Here is a 22204-nt window from a genome sequence, read left to right on the forward strand (position 1 = left end):
AAGAGGGGTGTTTTTATTGAGTCAAAAATTTTAGTTGAGGGGTTTTTTAAATACCTCTTTAACACACGTGATACATAGGGTTTCTTAGTAGTGCAGCCCCCGAGACTTTAGCAAACAATGCTAGAGCAATGCTTAGTGAGAAGCATCTTCCAAATCAGTATTGGGCAGAAGCAATAGACACTCCAAGCTATTTGCTTAATCGACTTCCTACCAAATCGATACAGGCTATGACCCCTTATGAAGCATTCACTGGACACAAGCCACACATTGGACATCTCCGCATATTTGGTTGCATAGCATATGCCCACAACATGATGATCATCATAGAAAATTGGATGCGAAGTCACATAAATGCATCATGGTTGGCTACAGGGAAGAAAGCAAAGCATACAAGTTGTATGATCCCATCAACCGAAAGGTCATTATCTCCAGAGATGCACCGATTTCATAGTCATCTATAGAATTGGTTGATGAAGAAGAGCTAGAATTGCTAGAAACACCCCAAGCAGAGCAAGAGCAGCTTAGACGGCCTACTAGGGAAAGCAAACCACCAACCATATTGACATATGCTTAGAAAGGCAAAGCAATTCAGGTTGAAACCACCAACTATGCTCTTATGACTACCATCATGGCTACAGAAGAACTGGTGTACTTCAATGATGCAGTAGACAAGCCAGAATGGCAAACTTCTATGAATGAAGAAACGGATGCTTTGTACAAGAATAATCCTTGGGAATTATGTGACCTTCCACCAGGAAAAAAGGCCATAGCAGACAAATGGCTATACAAAGTGAAGTATAATCCAGATGGAAGTATTCAAGGATACAAAGCCAAACTAGTTGCAAAAGGATTTGCATAGCAATATGGTCAAGATTATGATGAGACATATGAGCACTCCAGTAGCGAAGATGGATTCCATATGGTTCTTGATATCACTAGCGACACTCAGCAGATGGAATGCGTATCAGCGTGATGTAAAAAATGCATTTCTTAATGGTTATCTAGACAAGGAAGTCTACATGCAACAACCAATAGGTTATGTTGAACCAGGAAAGAAGAATCAGGTTTGCAATCTAAAGAAGAGTCTCTATAGCTTAAAGCAAGCACCCAAAAGTTGGTACAGCTGAAGCAACAAGTATTTTGCTAATCTGGGATACCTTAAATCTAATATAGATCATACTCTCTACTACAAAGTTCATGGGAAAGACATTACTATTGCACTTTTGTACATAGATGATCTGATTGTGACCAGAAGCAAGGATAGCTTCATCAAAAAATTGAAACAAGACTTATCTGTAGAGGTCAACATGAAAGATCTTGGACTTATGCACTATTGTCTTGGAATTGAGTTGTGGAGCGATTCAGACAGCACCTTCATGAGTTTCATATGGAAAATTGCAAGATTGCAGCCACTCCCATGGAATAGAGTTTGAAACTTACTAAAGATTCAGAAAAGCCTATTGTTAATGATAGGTACTATAGGCAGGTCATTGGATCTCTTATATATCTGACTATCACATGGCCAAATATTTGTTATGCAATAAGTTCACTAGCACAGTTTATGGCAAATCCAGTCTCATTGGAATGTAGCCAAAGGAGTCTTGAGATACATCAAAGGTACAAGATAGTTTGGGATAGAATACAGAAGAAGTCATCCACGATTTGACAAAATATGAAGAGGGGAGAGGAGAAGAGTGGAGATGAGGAGAGAGGGCATAGCTAGAGAGCAAGAATAGCTCATCTACAACTCAGCTTTGACTAATGAGGTGTCAGAGGTGCCACATGTCAAATTTTTAACCAAACCTTGTTGTGATGACCCAATCAAGGGTTAACTTGACCAGCCTTATCCTTTGGCTGACTCTAGGTCAAATACACCCAACCATGGTCAATTGTTGCTGACATGGCACGATAAGATGCCACGTGGAGTATAAGAGGCTATGAAGGTGCCACATGTCGAGTGGCTATCTGCCACGTGTCGCTTGGAGCTTCACAGAATCTTTTGAAGATTCTGACAAAATCTATGAAGATTCTGTCTATGTCCGTCGAGGCCGTCGTTGGGGTTTGGAGGTAGCCGTTTGTCTGACAAGTCAGGCTGTAGCCGTTGGAGAAGCTTGGTGTGTTGTGGTTGTGAGTGAACAGGTGGTCCAAGAGCAGGTTATTGTCACCGTCTCTACTGTTGGGAGCCGTAGTAGGCTATTGGAGTTCTCTTGGAATAGCCTGTGGATGGAGCTATTGATCATTGGAGTAGGCGCCTCGGTTGCTACGTTGCAAGCCAGTGGTTGAAGGCTATGGCACCACAGAGAATGGCTTGGAGGTCGTCGAAGAGCCAGTGATGGAGTTTCATTGCAGCCTTCCCCCTGTCACTCGGGAGAATCCGTCTGCAGTCCGTGGCTAGAGGTTAAAGGTGTCTTTGGAGGAGTTGCGTCTATGAGAAGGAGCTCTGTGAAGTTGAGGCTGCTCGCTGGTGATTGGATATGCAAAGACAGCTAGTAGAATCTGTAGGTCGTTGTAGACTGGTGCGTCAATGGGCGCTGCAGAGAAGCCTTTGTGGCTCATTGGAGACTAAAGGTAGTCGATGCAGAGGGTCTTTGGATCCATTTTACCAGCTGGTTTCTATAGAGTTAGATGGAGACACAGCTTGGAGAGGCTTTGGACTGAGTATAGGAAGCTTGGAGCTACTCCTAGAGAGCTAGTCAAATCTTATACAGAACCTTTCTCTTGTTGCAAGACTCTTTCCCTCTCGAAAATCTCTCAAATAGAATTCTCTCAGAAAATTAGAGAACAGAGTCTCTTGCTCATTGAACACTCAAGGAAACCAATGAATCTTCTCAACACCATATCTTGAGCTCTAGATATCAGATCTGGAAGCTTTCTAAAGCAAAATGAAGGTGGAGAAGAGCTCTACGATGAGAGCTAAAGATGCCAAGGTCTTGGACTCTCTCTCAATGAAAAATCTATCAAGAACAATGACGGAAATTTCTTTCAAATGGATGGATGAAGATCTCTCATCGGAAGTGGACTCTCACGGAGAACACTCAAGAGAACTCTCAATCTCACAATCTCTCTTGCACTCTCAAGAATCACAATGCCTCAGTGGAAGGCAAGGGAGCTCTAATACCATGACAAAATATGAAGAGGGGAGAGGAGAAGAGTGGAGATGAGGAGAGAGGGCACAGCTAGAGAGCACACCACAAATGACTAACTATACACTAGATTTAGTTGAAAAAATAGAATATATACAAACCCTTTTAGGGTTATGGTTAGGGGATCTAACCCTTTCCTTTATAGCACTCTATAAGGTTAGTGCTATGCACATATGATCACGTGATGGTACTATGCACACATGATCACATGACGTTGAGCGTGAACTCTCAACACGGTTGCATGGGATACTATGATAGTGACTATGCCAGAGATCATGAGATCACGAGATCCACACAAGCATATGCATTTTTCCTTGGTCAAGGTGCTATATCATGGTTGTCCAACAAACAATCAACTGTTTCTTTGTCTTCGACTAAAGCAGAATATAGAGCAGTCACTACAGGTGCATGTGAAGGTATGTGGCTCAGAAGACTATTGTCATAAATAGATTACTTCCAGGACAAAGCATATTGATGTCAGAGACCACTTCATCAGAGAAAGAGTGTTACTTGGTGACATCACACTGTAGCATTGTGATAGTAGGCAAAGAGAATGTTGCAAACATCTTTACCAAACCACTCGGTAAAGAGCTTTTCGAGAAACATTGACATCAAGAAACGGACATTCCCATTAAAGGGGTGTGATGGAATGTAATGTTTAGTCCTTCTTTGATTCCCTAGAATCATCATCCTGAGGGAAGGCCTACTTCATGATGTTGATCTTGAGGGAAGGTGTTGAGAGATCATGCTCAACATCATGTGATCATATGTGCATTGCACCATCATGTATCATATGTGCATAGCACTAACCCAATACAGTGCTATAAAGGAAAGGTTAGATGCCCTAACTCTAACCCTAAATGGGTTTGTATATATTCTACATTTTCAACTAGATCTAGTGTATAGTTAGTCGTTTGTGGTGTGCTTTCTAGCCGTGCCCTCTCTCCTCATCTCCACTCTTCGCCTCTCTCCTCTTCATATTTTGTCATGAGAAACATAAGTAATAGACTTTGGATCCCTTTCTAGCTACCTGCATTGGTTGCTTTATGGAAGACTTACCCCTGCTCTTCCTTAATCTAGCCAGAGGATCATAAGATTGACCTTGTGACAAAGTGAGGGATCAAGGAGGATCAAAGCACCACAAGAGAGACGTAGGGTAGCAAACACTCAATCTATTGCAATGTGTAATCAACAATACATGATAGGCTTCTTATATAGAGAGAGCCTTTAGAATAGTCAAACCATGTGGGATCCTCTCATCCACATTTCTCCTTATGTATATCCTTGATCCACATCTCCACATCATGTAGTCCACATCCTAGGGTGGTTACTTTAATTCTTTCCTATACCATACCTTAGCCTTTAATCTATGTGCTCATGGCACCATACTCAACACCTTATCCTAGGTAGCACACCACCATGCAAAGTGCCATATAGACGCAACCCTACTACTAACACAAGCAACAAGAAATTCAACCCCAAATAAAAACATGTTTTTTCCTAAGGCTTCATTCAACCTAGTAGTTCATGATTTGGGACACCCATTCTTCTTGTCGACGAGAAGAAAATGTAAGAAAACAATACATCTGTGCTCAACAAATAACAAGATCTCATATGCAAGAGAGAAAATCAGATAGTATGGGGAATCAAAATTTTGATTACTATAAAACTGATACAATAGATGGCGCTACCTCCCAGTTGTGTGCTCCTGTGTGAGAAGCTTCGATGGCATGCTGGAAATAGTAAAGGACAGAGGCTGGATGCTAAGGAATTAGGGTTGCTATAGCCAGTGACTATTATGGGCTTCATGGGCTTGCTCTTATATAGCCACCAGTCGTAGTCGGTTGGACTCAATTGGGAGACCGACCCAGTCCGCCCAAACCAATCGACTGGAGGTCGGTCCCAAAATAGGCCACTAACCACACGATAAAACCGTGGCATAGAATAGAGCAACTAACCTACGGTCTTTGTTTGGCCCACAGCCATCCGAGATCATCTGGGGCTCCAAACGGGCCCTGCAACCCGAGAGTGGGCTGCCCCGGGAAATGCACTCCCTACCCTCAGTGCGGTCAGTCATGGGATGCCTTCCTGCACTTGCATGTAGCCTAGTTGGTAGTGTGCCAACTCTATCTAAAGCCATCCAACCATCAGGCCACACATGGCCCCCATCTGGTGTCCAAAACCAGGACCTACCGGATAACCGAGCTACTCAAATGCCTTCTCCTCATATGGGGGGCTTACAAGTAGAGTTAGCTAGTTCCCGCGTAGTTACACGAGAGTGGAGCATTGATATCTAACAGAATAATGGGACTTTCTGAATGTGCATTGATTATTTTTACTTGAATAAAATTATAGTGAAGAATCGATATGTCATTCCAAGAGTCTATGACCTTCATGACAAGTTGAAAGGAGACACAATATGTAGATGTCACAGTAGCTCTTGTGGCTGAGGTGGTAGCCTCGTCTCTTTCACAATCTAGTAGACTGCATGTGCTATCAATTGTCTTGGTCAAGTCCAAGCCCATAAGCTTGGTGAAGTCTTGTACACTGCAACAAGCCTAGTTGGGCTGAGCGGCAAGTCATGTGATCTTTTTAGTTACTTTTTGAAATATAGAGTCACCATCCTGGTTTTCTATCACTATTGTTATCATTTTATGGTGAGGTTCTTTATTTTGTGTGTGTGCTCACCAAATGTTGTGATCTCTAAACGCCAAAAATTTGTATCAAAGTGCTTCTATTCTTGAGGACATGAAGCCATAAAATAACTTGCATGCAATTGTTTGTAGAAGATATCCCAAATTTGAGCTCATAAAAGTACCTAAGACCCTCAAAAGACCTCGTAGTTTTAGTCATAGAAGGAAAGTTCTACTCTTCGATATCTTAGCAATTATCTCTACTATGATTTGCTTCATCAGTAGCATTTGATCATGCATTCACTTTCAAAGAGCTCAAATTCTAGCTTGCTTGAGGCCTCCATGGTTAGGTTTGATGGTATGAACTTCCATTCCTAGCAACTCTTTTTATTCCTGCTCGATTTCGATTATGCTTTCTAGGCTTTATCAGGATGCACCATTTTTGGCTTGTCAATGATGACTATTTTTTGCTTGATTTTCCTTTTATAACCCCTATATTGAGTTTATGGGAGGGATTCTTGGATGTAATAAACCTTATAGGATTAGTTGGCATTTTAACACATGTCAATATTGTATGCAAGAAGGAGCATGGCATCTACACATGCATGAGGCAGTGCCTAGATGTCTTTCTACCTTCTAGGGAGTTTGTGGGCTTTATAAGGGTTGAAGAAATAGCCTTTTGGTAGGAGACAATTGGTGCTGGATGATGTGAGATGATTACAGGCTTGCAGGTGTGGTTTGAGCTTCCTCATGCTGCTGACAGAAGCGATGTTGAGCTCTGCTATATAGTCTTCCTCTCCATGATATTCATGTAGATGAATATATTGCTAAGGTGTGTGGCATGTGTTGCTCTACTTCTATTGTTAGCTATGTGTGTCACAACAGCTCTTGTGGCCTAAGTGGTGAGCTCATCTCATTTGCAGTCTAGTAGATAGCATGTGTTGTCAATTGTCTTGGTCGAGTCCAAAATCACAAGCTTGGTGAATTGGGCTAAGCAGCAAGTTGTGTGATCTTTTTAGTTACTTTTTAAAATAAAGAGTCACCATCCCAGTTTGAATTACTATTGTTATCGTTTATGCCTGTGCCACATCATCTGCCCTGCTGGTTGCCGTGTAAGCCTAAGGTTGAACCTTGGCTAAGAAAATATGCGTAGGCGACAGAATTCTCTTGAGCTTCGTGCATCACGCCTTCACGTTCAACGAGAAAAGAAAAAGAAACCTCCCGTTGTGCTTCACAACTTCGCCAGTGCTCGCATTTTGGATATTGCTTCTGGTCACCATACACTTAGCCTTGGTTCACACTTACGTATAGCCTAGATTCAATGTATGATCTAGAACTAATCACTCAGCGCTATCTCTGCCCATAGTGTGTCAGTAGGAAATGTAGCCCTTCGTGGGCAGCCAAAAAAAACTCGTGACAGCCAGCCAAGATCTTTTGAAACCTCTCCTCGTACATATGCTTCAGATTGCACCCATCGCTTGTTACCTTTTTGCTAGATCGTCATAGCCTCTATCTTTTTTCTTCAGCTGGCATATCACCCAGGGACTAGCATAAAGAGAACATACTATGAAGCTTCCCGTATGCCAATCTTATGTGAGATTCTGAGTTTTGTGTAAGGTCACCAAACGTTGTAATCTCCAAACACCAACAATCTTAAGTCAAGGTATCCTTTGGTGAGAGTGTTAGATCCTGATATTTTCAAAACTAACTTTAGGACTCAAACCAACTGCTACAAGGCTGCATGATCTACTTCAACAGACAAGCTTAGGGAGTTTGATCCCCAAATACCCAAAGTCCAAGGATTCTAGGCACAGGTTGTATGCTCCAGCTAACACCCAAGACCAAATATTGTAGGCAACGTGCACATTTTAGGTCTACGTCCATAGAAATAGCCACACCAATGAAAATAGCCATGAAAGGAGAACAGCTCAAACTCAGGGAGTTTGATCCCCAAATATCTCAAGGCAAAGGCATCGAGGCAATGTGCATGGTTTCCGTTGAGTGTCTCGCATGAGTTAAGCCTCACCGCTCCAGATTTTGAGCCTCATGTGTGGGGTTTAAACCACAAATGGTTTAAGGCATGAGGGTGCTCAAGGAGTTTGAGCTCCAAATTACCTAAGCCTAGGAGGTGTGAGGCTAACACAAGCGCTATTTGGGAACTAGTTAGGACCACCTCCTAATTCCAAGTTTGTCCCAAGCGCTTTAATATGGTTAACACAAGTGCTATTTCCACCGAGTTTCCACCAATAGGGAGAGATGGAAAGAATAGTAATATGCCTTGGCACCCTACGGGACCAAGACCCTTTGGTTGTAAAGAGAAGAACAGTGCTAAAAAGGAAAAGGGTTGGCCGTCCCTTCAAAATGTGACTTGTATAAAAGGCCAAAGTGTTGACTTTGGTCTTCATTGTTGTTTGATACAAGCTCCCTCTTCTCTTCAAAGGGAGTGTTTTGGGTGTTCCCTTGTTTCCATTGTAGTGCCCTTGTGTTTGCCACCCCACCCTCCTTCACTCCCCTCTTCCCCTCTCCTTCTCCTCTCCTTCCCCTTCCCTTCTCCCCTCTCCTCTCCCCTCTAAGAGTTCTCTCAACGAAAGCAAGAACGGAAGAGGGAGAGAGAGAAACAGAGAGCCACACAAGTTTTGGTGGGTGCAGAACCCCCTAATCTTCTTTTTCATTCATTTATATATGTGTTTGAGTATTGTACATAACCAGGGTAAAGGCACAGTGACCTTTAACCCCCACAACCTCCCACTTAAAGGACAATGTGCCTTTAAGGGAGAACAACCAGTGAGCATACTATCCAATGCCCATCAATACACGACAATACTCAAACCGTTGACTAGGTAGACTCTTCGTCAGCATATCTGTAGGGTTATCATCTGTATGAACCTTGACAAGCTCTATGCGCTTGTCCTCAAGTACCTCCCTAATGAAATGGTATGTGACCTCAATGTGTTTGGTCTTTGCATGAAATACCGGATTCCATGCTAGTTGAATAGCACTCATGGAATCACTATGCAATATCGGTACACCTGTATGAATCCCCAAATCTCCCACTAGCCGATCAAGCAATATAGCCTCCTTGCAACCCTCTGTGGCTGCAACATACTCAACCTCTATGGTAGATAAAGCAATGCACTTCTGTGCATGAGACATCCATGACACTGCACCACCTGCAAAGGTGAACACATAACTGGAAGTGGATCTCCTACTATCCACATGCCTTGCATAGTCTGAATCTATGTACCCAAGTACATGCATGTCTCCTTTACCAAAGCAGATGCACATCTCCTTGGTACCCTTCATGTACCTCATGATGCACTTAACTGCCTCCCAATGACTCTTTTCTGGATTAGCCATATACCGGCTAACAACTCCCACTACAAATGCAATGTTTGGTCTAGTAGCTATCATAGCATACATAAGACTCCCAATCGCTAATGCATAAGGAACCTTGGCCATCATGGCCCTTTCCTCATCTGATTTGGGACTATCTGTATGACTCAGTTTCACATATGGAGGCAATGGAGTACTCACTACCTTCCCCCCCCCCATATTGAAATGATGCAATACTTTTGTAACATACTCCTTCTATGAAAGCCAAAGGAGTTTCCTACTCCGATCATGTGTGAAGCACATGTCAAGAATATGACCTGCAAGTCCCAAATCCTTCATATCAAAGGCCTCATGCAACTTGGCCTTTAATGCATCTAGCTCATAAGTATTCTTGCTAGCCAATAGCGTATCATCCACATATAGTGCCAGGATTATCAGGCTATTATCCTTACCTCTTTTAGTGTAGAGGCAGTGATCAATTTCACTCCTTCTAAAACCCTGGGACTGAATGAAAGCATCAAACTTCTGATACCATTCTCTAGGCGCTTGCTTAAGACCATAGAGACTCTTCTTCAGCTTACAAACTAAATGCTCTTTGCCCTTTTCTTCAAAGCCTTCCGGTTGCACGATGTAAATTTCCTCATGCAAATCCCCATGCAAGAAAGCTGTCTTGACATCCATCTGCATAAGCTCCATATCCTCTGCTTCCACTAGTCCAAGCATGCATCTAAGTGTGGTCATCTTCACAACCAGAGAGAATATCTCATCAAAGTCCACACCCTTCTCTTGCTTGAACCCTTTAGCAACCAAATGGGCCTTGTACCTAGGCACATCATCACCTGTGACCTTCATCTTGTAGACCCATTTACATGGCAATGCTTTCTTTCCTTGTGGCAAAGAAACGAAGTCCCAAGTCTTATTCTTCATAAGTGAACTCATCTCTGATTGCATAGCATACTCCCACTTGCATTGATCTTCGCGCATCATAGCCTCTCTGTAGCAACAAGGCTCCCCACAATTAGTAAGCATCACATAGTCTACCCCTGGAACAAACCTATCAGGCGGTCTCGACACTCTAGATGATCTTCTCAAGGGCATTTCAGCTTGCTGTCCCACCTGCATATCAGCCACATCTGGCTCATCATTTCCACCAATAGATGATCCATCATCTACCCTTGATTGTATACTTGTGGGAGTATTTGGTGGTACCATTTCTTGCACATTTGGTGCATGGACAGCTTGCTGTCTATCAACATATGCAGGTGGATTCACATCCTGGAAAGTGATTCTCCTCATTTCAACATCCCTCATGGGTGCCTTATGCATCTTCTTCTCATTGAAGACTACATCATGGCTGCATATGATCTTCTTTGCTTCTGGATCCTAGAGACGATAGCCCATCTCTCCACTTTTACCATAACCCAGAAAGATGCATTTCCTAGACTTAGGATCTAGCTTCTTTCGAAGCTCTTTTGGCACATGTGCATATGCCTCACACCCAAATATACGCAAATGAGAGTAAGAGGGCTTCTTGCCACACCATGCCTCTTCAAGAATACCACCATCCAAACTCTTACTAGGTGATCTGTTGATCACATGCACTGCAATCTTCATTGCCTCAGCCCAAAAACCAACAGAAAGACTTGCATTGGAAAGCATGCATTGCAACCTTTCTTGAATGGTACATTTCATCTTTTTTGCAACTCGATTTTGCTCTAGAGTACGAGAAGATGTGAGCTCCCTCTTAATCCCACGTGTATCATAGAAATGCTGAAAGTCATGAGAGAGACTCTCCACCATTGTCAATCCATAGGCATTCAAGCGTTCTACCTGACTAATTCTCAACCAAGGCCAGCCATTTTCGAAATACCTGGAACACATCACTCTTCCGAGCTATAGCATAAGCCCAGACTTTCCTAGATGCATCATCAATGAATGTCACATAGTATTCAGCCCCACCTAATGATTGTGTAGGCATGGGACCACATATGTCTGAATGCACCAAATCAAGCTTTTCAAACTCTTTCCCTTTCTTTTATGGGCTGATTTAGTCTGCTTCCCATAGAGACAGTGCTCACAAAATTCAAAATTAGAGAAACTCAAATGCGGTACATAACCCAAATGACATAAGAGTTTCATTCCATTCTGGCTCATGTGCCCCAACTTGCAATGCCACAAAGAAGTGCTTGGCTGCTCGGTTATTGCAACAACATGATCAAATACCCTTGATACATGTAAGGGATACAAGGTCCCACACTAAGAACCCCTAGCCAAAAGCATAGAGCCCTTTTGAATTTTCCAACTCTGAAAGCCAAAAGTGGTCTGAAAACTAGCATCATCTAGCTGACCCACTGAAATAAGACTCTTGGTCAACTTAGGCACATGTCTCACATGTTTCAAAATCAATGCAGACCCATTTGCAAAAGAAAACTTTATGTCACCTACTCCCACTATGTCACATGCATAGTCATTTCCAAGATGCACACAACCTGTCTTTCCACTATCATAAGTGGAGAACCATTCCCTATGGGGAGTAATATGGAATGAAGCACCAGAATCCAAAATCCAACCCTGGGAATGTGCATCATCTGAAGTGGTAAGCAACTCTGTAGATAAAGTAGACATGAAGAGAACGTCATTGTCACTATCATGTGTGACTGCATTGATCTCCTTGATTTTCACTTTTCCTTTTTCCTCCCTGGGACTCTCTTCCTTTTGATTTACACCCCAATTTGCATCCTTTTTCTTATCCTTTTGCTCTCTTTTCAGCTTGTAGCAATCCTTTTTCATATGGCCCTTCTTGCCACAGTGGTAACACTCAATGTTCTATGCCCTGGATTTGCTACGAGACTTCCCTCTTTCTTGGGACTTCCCCCTAAACGGTGATCTGCCCCTTTGCACATTTAAGGCTGCATCATGCTTGTTGCCATCCATAGACTTCCATCTAATATCCATGGCCAACAGGCTGCCCACAACATCATCAAATTTCAGTACTCCACTAGGTGCAGAGTTATTGACAGTTGTACGAAAGGTATCCCATGAGGATGGCAATGAACATAAGAGAAGTATTGCCTTCTGAGCATCAAAATTCATCTTCTGAGCATGAAGCTGGCTGAAAATAATATTGAATTCATTCAATTAGAATCAATGGAGACCCCTTCCTTCATATATAGCTCAAACAACCTCTTCATGAGGTAAACTTTATTAGAGGGAGTTTCCTTCTCATAAGTGGCACACAGTTTCTTCCACAAATCTTCCGTAGTCTCTCATTTGCTACTCTAAAATAAACTAACTCTGCAAGATGAAGTCTAATAGTAGACTTTGCTAATGCGTCCAATTCATTCCAAGCATCCTCGGACATATTTGCAAGCTTAGCTTCAATCCTTGTCAAGGGTTTAATCTGCTTCTTTTGAATAAGCACATCCCTTATATGTTCTTTCCACAAAGAAAAGTTTGTCCCATCAAACTTTTTAATGTTGAAAAACTCCTTTTCAAACATGGAAGAGGATGCCATAATGCAAATAAAGCAAAATCCCAAATGCTAGTGCCTGTAAGAGAGAATCACACCAAATACTAGGTGCACCCAAATGTGTATGCCACAATAGACTAAAATATCACCAAAACTCAAAGCTCAAAGCATCAAAAGATGCAGCTGACTCATGTGCATGTACTATGCATCCATATGAGCAAATCTGGCCCAAAAGAAAATGCCAACTGTAATGGCAATACAAAATGCCAATAAGCGCCCAATGGCTCAAGCATAAACACTGTCCATGGGCATATGCATCAATAATATCTCATCCAAGAGAGCATAACACTATCAGTGCATCACATGCAATGTGTCAAAGCTGTCCCTCAGCATAAAATAGCATCCATATGCAAAGCGTCCATAAAAATTGCATCCCACAAGGCAATCTGGGCCTATCAGTGCATCCAATAAGGATCGCAATGCATCCAAATGGCCTATAAATCATCCACTACAACCCAATGCACACCACGGATGAGCGCACATGGCTCAAACTACAACCAGAGTGATTTGCATAAGGTATTCTCAAGAAATCATGGTCCCACAAAAAAGACCGCTACTGAAAATAGAGCTTGAGATGTTTCAAAACATGGGCGCCATTGCATAATCGGACTCAGCAAGAAAATTTGCAAATATCTCTCTTCTTCTAGAACTCCAAAATCCCAACCGATGAGTGAGAAATGGGAGTCAACACTTATCCACTACCATGTGGCATAAACCTAAGGTTTCAAAACCTTAGAATGAAAAATGCATAATAGAGAGACGAAATCGAATACACAGAGATCTATAACTCTGAAATTACTCCACCGAGCAAGAACTGATAGGTAGGGCTTTTTGGGCATCTAGAACAGAATGGGACAGACGGTTTTGGAAACCGTGGTCTCAATCACTAGGTCCAACACACAAGCTAAAAAATGGTTTTGGAAACATAGCTATTTGTAAACTCCACTGAAGTGCAAATGATGAGCAACATAGAAGTTTTAGGACCTCCTGAGTCCACCGGAACTGACAGATCTACAAATGGTTGCTCCAAACTTGACTTCCAACACCTAGGCAAAAAAACGCAGAAACTAACAGAGTGAGTCAGAAATCCAATGAAATGATCCCAGATTCAAGAATGAAGGTGTTTCCAAGCTCCTAAAGTGAAGTGGACACCAAAAGCAAGCAATAGTTGCCTCTACAAGTCAATACGGAGTCTCTCTCATCGAACGGAACAGGGAAAACCTCAAAAAACGACTTTTTCTTTGAAAACACTTAACAGGCTCTCAAAACCACTTTGCAAAGCCAAAGTGACTTTTTCAAAGGTTCCTCCAAGATCTCTGCACACTTGGATGCAAGTAATGTCACCCACAAAGCTTCCCACAGAGCTTCTCCTTCCTTCCACAGAGCTGCTGAGCTTCCAGGCATTACGCTCAGCTAGATCACCCGAGCTCTGATACCAGTTGAGAATGCTCTCAACGGAAGCAAGAATGGAAGAGGGAGAGAGAGAAATAGAGAGCCACGCAAGTTTTGGTTGGTGTAGAACCCCCTAATCTTCTTTTTCATTCATTTATATGTGTTTGAGTATTGTACATAACCGGGGTAAAGGCACAATGACCTTTAACCCCCACACCCTCTCCCCCTTCCCTCTCTCTTGTGGAAACACATTGCAACAATATGGAGGCCACTCGAGTACACTTTCGGATGACTCGTGCCTTGCACTGTGGAGTAGCTTGGAGTGGAGGCTCCATCAGCATCTCTTCAACATCCCCATGACACGTGAGTCACGGCCGAGACCCACATATTTTTGGCACCGCTTCCCAGGAGAAAAGGTGCTTTTGCATTTGCACTTGTTTCCCTTCGATATCTACCCATTGCACAAGTATTCAAGCCTAACTTGGAGCTTGTTTTTTGTAGAGTTGTAGGAGAAAAGAGAGGGAGGGAGTGAGAGTAAGGACAAAAAAGTAGGAAAACTATTTTTTATTGTTGGAAAGTCATTTGGGAGCATTTGAAGCTTGTTTTTTATGTTTTTTAGTGTTTTAAATTGATAGGAACATAGTGTGTGTGATTGCTAAGGAGTTTTTGAGGTCCAAACCCATCAAAAAACAACCAAAATGTTGATTCTTGCCAAATATTGAAGTTGTTTTGTGTTCTAGAACTCACCTCTCATGAAATTTTACATTTTTGCTTGCAAAAAGTGTTTTTTCTTCAAGTTTTTTTCATTGTGTAGGTGGACTAGATAGTGTAGCAACCCCCTTAGCATACCATATCTAGGATAAAAACTCAAATCCTGCAAAAAATCGACAAAAATCAATCGGCTATAGTGTGTTTTCCAATCCTGCCGAGTTGGCGGCATAGAGTTATCCCATCGACCAAATATCTCGCTAGCCGGTGCGTTAGTCCTATCCCACCTATCAAACCCCACTGACTTGACGCCATAGAGATATCCCACTTACCTAACTTTTGACCATGGCCTACCCCCCGCCTCGATTAAATGCGTGTTAGCGTTGCTATCCCACCAACCTGACAGCCATTGACCCAACGCTATAGAGCTATCTCACTGACCGTTTTGCTATTCTGCTACTTCGCCATCGGCGTGGTGAACCCACCCCCATGCTCATGGTCATATTCATATCCCTCTGCTCATCACATTATGCCCATCACGCCGCCCATCACTATTTTCATTCCACTAATCATCATGTTTTGCTTATTCCATCGATCGTCGCTATTTTTATCCCATCGCCCGATGTTATACGCTTACTCTGTTGCTGTCGTGATATGCTTACACCGTCGCCCCTCGCTATACCCGTATCCTGTCGCTCGATGTGATACCCTATTCCTTCGACTGTCGCTATAGAGCTATCCCGTTCACCATCGTGATACCTCTGGGGTAGCCAAAGAATTAAAAAAATTCTAGAGCCTCAGTTCAGCTTAAGGGTGCTCAGCTCTAGAGGCCTCCCACATGCACTTGAGGCCCAGAAGAATTTCACCAAAGGATCCCGTACCAGAGAGTGCATCAAGCTATGCTTAGCCCACCCTCCATCCTATCTTGGAATCCAAAAGCTCGATCCCTAGCCTCCACTCATTAGTAGGCCCCTAACCATAAACTCCATCTAGCTCCGATGAAACAGAGAGTTTGGATGAAGTGATGCAAGACCCCTCGGGTCCAAGGGCATCTGAAGTTCCATTCGCAAGTGTAGCCTCTCCCAACTTGCCTAGACCTTTGGTTGCATCCAGGATTAGAGGTACGTTCTCCAACATGCTCAGCCACTTAGGTTGAACAGAGTGGGCAGACATGGAGAACCCCTTTGTCTGCATGTCTACAGGGAGGGAAGGTCAGCAACATCCTGCTTTCGAAGAACAGACCGAGATGGAAACCACCTTCGCCAACCCAAGACCCTCTGCCTATGCCAAACCTTCCCAGTGGGAGAACATGGATAATGAAGATCCATGGATGAGGGAATTTCAAAGGCAAGACCACACCCGAGTGGATACTAGGAACTTCCAAGGCAAAGTGCCTTGTGAACCTCCAACAATCCAAGTGCCGCCAACTTCCCCAACTATGGGGCACCACAGTTTCCACCCTACCGCCCATTGCATGAACTAATGTTCCCATGCCCCAAGACCCACTTCCTTCGAGAGTACGTCCCTTCACATCCATACTAGTTGCATCGATGAATGCAAGCATTGGCACATCCTTTCCAATGCTGGTATCAGCAACTACATGGATACCACCACCTAGGCTAGGCTTAGCCCTGCACCCCATTAGGCCCAAAGTAGCACCACCTCTGCTAGCCTCTCAAATGGTTTTGACTGATGAGGCGATGCGTATCGTGGTGAATGCCCTAGGAAGGGGGGCCACACCACCTCCACCCACCCCAGTGTTCCCCACAAGGATTTTGAATCCCTCGAGGAGCCGACGACCCATAGCCATCTCCAAGATAATGACCAAGTTCCTTGGAGGAGACCCAGTCTCCCACGTGGAGTGGTTTGAACAGATTTGTGAAGCTTTTGGCACTCCTGGAGATCTAGAGATGTCCAATGCCTTTGGTCTCAGCCTGGATGGCAAAGTAAACCAAAGGTATAGGGCTCTCACCCAAGAAGAGAAGATCAATTGGGAGACATTGAGAAAGGCCTTTATTGTGGAGTTCGCTCCCAGTGGCCATAGATGGAGTAGATCAACCAATTGTATGGTGTAAAGTAGAACGATAAGGAATCCTTGAGGGATTACATTTCTAGGATCAAGCACCTCAATGCCCAATGTGAACTGTATGAGTGGATGAGCGACAAATGACTATTTCCCACTTCCTTATTAGATTGGCAAACCCAAAGCTGCATGACCACCTCATGGTGATGAATCCTACCTCCTTCAATTTATGCAGCAAGGTGGCCATCCGCATATGTGACAACATGATGGACAAGGTGAATTTGGATAAAGCCCCGGACCCCTCAGAGATAGCTACATCGGTTACTTCTTCAAGTGTAGAAATGGTCAAGAAGGAGACTAATGAGCCCAAGGGCCTAAATATGAGTGAGCTGTTCTCCAATCTGTTAGATTAGATATGCGAGTAGTAGTGGAGGACATGAACCTCCAAGGAGGTGCCAGGAAACCCCCACTTGTTTCCATGGAGAGACAATATCTGGTGTGGAGTATGTAATGGCAACCACCCCATCAATGAGTGCATGTGCCTAAGGGCAAGGCCGTCATTCTACTACGCACACTGCCATAGGTGGGGAAACCATGATACCTCCCAATGTCAATTTTTTAGGTCCCTCCCCCAACCCATATATCAAACAAGACCCCCATTAGTTCTAATGGCCCCACCTGACCCCCTAGCACCGAGGCTAGTTCTAGCTAGTACAAAACTCAGCCAGCTCCATTATCACCACCCATATTGGGTCCATAGCCCTTGCTAACTCATAGAATCCCAGCCAATCAAGTGTTGGTAGAATAAGTGTTTAATGACTGGGAGGAGACAGCTCCTGATCATGGACTTCACGATTACTACCCCTATGAGGAGGGAAGTGGCACCTTGATCCACTACGTCCCGCCAGAGGATAAACAGGTCCCCATATTCCAGACCGCCCCCATAAATGCAAGGGCGAGAGACCTAAACTCAAGTGCTTAGAGACCCCCACTCCAATGTTACACCTGCCAACGTCCCCATAGAGCAAGCAAATGCCCCTACCGAGGTACTTCAAACCCTCCGATGTCCTGTTTCAAATGCCAGGGCCCACACTTCTTGAAGGACTGTCCATACAGGGATCGCACCCTTGCCACTCCAACCATGACCAACCCCACACCCTTGTGTGTGGAGTGTGGAACCAAGCATCTATTCCAAGACTGTCCCACGAGGAGACCACCCACCCCAATCCTCCCTCCAAAGAATACCAGCCTTAATCTGCTGAGCATCAAGCAAGGCCATGTGGCCGCAGTGCCCCTACAAGTCATCATGCGGATGCAAGCCAAGGCATTAGGCAAAGCAATGAGGAAGCTCACAAGGAATGGTAAAGGTGCCTGACCCCAAGATTCCCCCACATCCCCTAATCCAAACCAAGAAATCCATTCGAGTAGGTGATGGCTCCAACCAGGTGCTCATCCAGGATGGTTCTGATGAGGAGATAGCTACCCTTGCCACTTCCTCTACTTTTGAACAAGCTTCCACCTAGGGTGACCCTGAAGTGCTTACGAGCCCAGAAGTAAACAATCCAGTGCAGGCTCAAGGCCTAGCACCCTCGGCCTCCTATAAGGAGAACTATCCTGACCTAGAAAATCAATACGTAATAGATGCCCAAAACATGGTATGGGACTGCCAAGAGAAGTTTGAGCATCGATTAAAAGCCAATAGAGGGTTAGATACTATTCATCCAGCCCACCTAATGGGCCACTGAGGGGCGAAATCACTCAAGGTGCCAAAGAGGGTGGAGGAAGAGGAACACCTCAACTTCGAGCAGTCAAAGACTCCGAATCTGATGCAGAAGATGTTCCAAGAAGACCGAGTGTTGCAAAACCTCCAGAAGGAAGGAGACCTATACGGCTTCAAGGACATGTTCTCCATGGAAGAAGAAGCTTCACAAGAGCCCTGCAACAATGCTAGGTTGGCTGCCTTCCTATCGACAGAGGATTTTGTTCACTTCCTTGCTAAGAGGAAATTCCATCCTATGGCGTGATCTATCCAATTGGATGAACCAACCACTCTTATCCACAGCCCCTGCCAGTCCTAAGTCTAACCAATTGCCACCAGAAAAGGGGCAAAATCTACCTAAGGTTCCCATCAACAAGCTAGGCTAGTACTTCAAGGGTGATGACACGAATTTCACTATCCCCATAGTCTATCAAAACCAGAAGGTTGAAGCCATCCTGAATGGGGGAGCAGAAGTGACTGTCTGCACCAAGGAACGCTAGGAGAAATGGGGAAAACCCACACTTGAGCAGACCCATCTGGTAGTAAAATTAGCCGATGGGGGAACTACCAAACCCTTGGGAGTGCTTACTAGCATAAACATTAAGGTATTTGGATTCACGTAGCCCATCAAGTTCATATGAAGCTATCCTAAGTAGGCCCTTCTTGCAAATGTCCATACATGCATGATTGGCATAAAGCAATGCTCCAACACAACCAGATCTCAAGTCATTCATAGCTTGCTGGACCAACCACTAACGTCTATTCAACCACGTTGGTTCAAGACAATCATATAGCTAGAGATTGAGCTGAACCAGCCACCACGATTGCATGATGTTCCAACCATGAGGATGGTTTAGTAAAATAACAATATATTGTTCTTCTATTGCGAAATACATTGCTGTTAAGTTTTGTCCAACCACATTGGTTCAAGACAATCACATAGCTAGTGTTTGAGATGAACTAGCCATTATTGTATGATGTTTCAACCACTAGGCTGGTTTAGGACACCACAGCTCGTGTTCTTCACTCTGATGGCAATGACCAAATTCATGCATTTGCAACTACTTCTTGCTGCTACTCTACAAGGAGTATTCTTTCTTCTCATTGTTTCTCCCTTCGCAATGTTGGAAAATTGCCTTCCATTTTTGTTTGGATAATATGCCATTGCTTTCCTCGACCCACAATCTGTTATTTATGCCTTGACCAAGATTTTTATCTTTCTTGTCTTGCAACCTCTGTCTTCTTCTCATGCAAGCCATGGTGAGCTGCATGTTGCCGTTGACACCATGGCCAAAATTAGTGCAGAATAGACTAAGAGAAGCTAGCCTATGAGGCGAGCAAAGAAAAGGACAACTTACCCAAAAGAAGACAATGCCAAACTAAAGTGTATGCAAGGTCACGTCGAGGTGCATGTGGGTTGTAGGGCATTTGCAAGGGCAGGGGTAGGCTACAAGTACTTAATATTCCAAGATTTGATGGGTGGAAGGTGTGAAAATTCAAAATTCATGGGAGTAGCAAAATTTTCAATTGTTGTGTTTCATTAGGGGAATTTGGGACTCAAAAAGGGCCTCATAAGGAGTGGATTAGCAAAGTGGATTAAGAACTAATAAGGCCTACAAAGGGTCCCATCACCCCATATGGGGACAAAAAAGTACATTTCTCTAGGTCCTTGGTGGTCCCCAAAAGTGCACCTCCCTCTCCCATTTGGAGGTCCCCCCCACTCTCAAAAAGTTAACTCTCTTAACAACCTTTAGGTGGTCCACATTCCCAAAAAGTATCTCGCGGCGGGTAGACAGCCCAAAAATTTGAAAATTTTCAAAAGTGCCCAAAATGGCCCAAAACTCTTCAAAACTTTTCCCCAAACCATGCCTATGCACCCAATTCACTTTTCAACATCTAAATCCTACTCTTTCTCACTGTAATCATCTTCCAATCACACATTCATACAACTACTATCGTAAGCACTTTGCAACACCCAAATCCAATTTCTTCTCATCATTTTGTCCCAAACTGTCTTCCATTGATACTATGATTCTTTCCATTGTCCCAAACTTGTTTCTATTGATGATATTATATTCTTTAAACTGATCCAAGGCCTTATTTCTAAATCCCTCTCATGGTTCCATTAGAAGATCACACCAACAAGCCATGAAAAATCACCTTGCACATCGAAGATGCACCAGAGTATGCCAGTATGGCCGCAAGGTTATCGGCAAAGATACACTAGATCAATTATGACACCAAGGAACAAAGCATGTCGACTTGGTGGACTCTATCTAGTGGATCCTTTGACATGTGCTCCACCTTTGTTTGAAAATATGATGAGTTTGATTCAATACGTAGGCGATGGTCTTCGAGGCTTACTAGGATATTGTAAACGCATCGGCCATTCCAATGATGAAGCACACTTTGTGAAGGTTCACTTGTTGAGAATGGAAGGAGAGACAAAGATACTTAGAGATACCATGCATAACCTCCAAGAACAACTAACCCAAGAATAAAAAAAACTTGCTGACTCAGAAATTGCAAAACAGAGGTCACAAGAGACAATCATAAGATTAATAGATGAGAAGAACAAACTATTGAAAAAGGCTTGGTGTATCCAACAAGAGCTTGCTACATTGACTAGGAGATTAGAAAGGATAAAAAGAACCCCTCTAGGTTACAAGCATAGGATCAAGCCCATGCAACCAATGGAGAGCTTGGCATATGGTGGTGGAGCAAGGAAACGTAGGGTGAAAGCTACAAGGTATGTATATTTGGACTATTTTGTAATTATGAAGCATTACTTACAAATGAGTCATTTATTTTTCTAATGTTATCATGATTTCTGCCGAAATTTTATGGAGGAGGTTATTAGAAGAAATTCCTCTAACAAACTTTGTGACATAAAGAGTGTAATTAAGAAGAAAGAATCCATTTCTATTCTTAGGGACCCTCATCGGCGTGCAGTGCAACATGCAATATTACAAGAGGTTGCAACTAATTTAGAGAATCTTGTAGATCCATCGAAAGTTGTCCATGCATGTGATGCTACTGGAATTAGTTCGGCAAGGGTACTTAGCTATGTATAATGTCTTTGTAAATGCACTTCGAGGTCAAGGCATTAAGAACCCTCTATTGCCGAGACTAGTATACGTTAGAAATGCAAGGAAAGAAACAAATTCTACTGTTCAAGATTTGTTGGGTGGATTTATACACATCTCAGAAAGCATGACGTTGGAAGGCACAAACAAGACAAATGTCCAACATAGCAAAAAGAAAGGAGGACCAACTGCCAAAGGGGCAAAGCAAGGACCAAGGACCTTTGAGTACATAGAGCATAATAATGTTTTTTTGGATGTACGTAGGGTCCAAGCTGCAATGGTGGAGTTTTACAACACAAAAGCATGGGATATGTTAAAATTATATTGTTTAGAGAGCTTGAATTTTATTGAAGTCTTTTCTAATCATGTAAATCTTTTAATCTTTCAGATTGTGAAGGAAAGTTAGTATTCGTTATCAAATTGGATGAGTGTGAGGTTGTAAAAGGCCACAACTTGGAGAGGGTTAGTATTACTTTGATGAATAAAGCCCTCCGACATGCCAAAGATTACAAAGAGTGCATTTCTGTGTGTTACATGTAGAGATGTGGCTAATTGATAAATTGCTTTACTTGCACATTGTATATGCATGGAACATGAA

This window comes from Dipteris shenzhenensis, chromosome 5 (assembly GCF_047967505.1).
Source record: "Dipteris shenzhenensis isolate YYH24624 ecotype China chromosome 5, Dip_SZ_1.0, whole genome shotgun sequence".
In the NCBI taxonomy this organism is placed as follows: Eukaryota; Viridiplantae; Streptophyta; class Polypodiopsida; order Gleicheniales; family Dipteridaceae; genus Dipteris; species Dipteris shenzhenensis.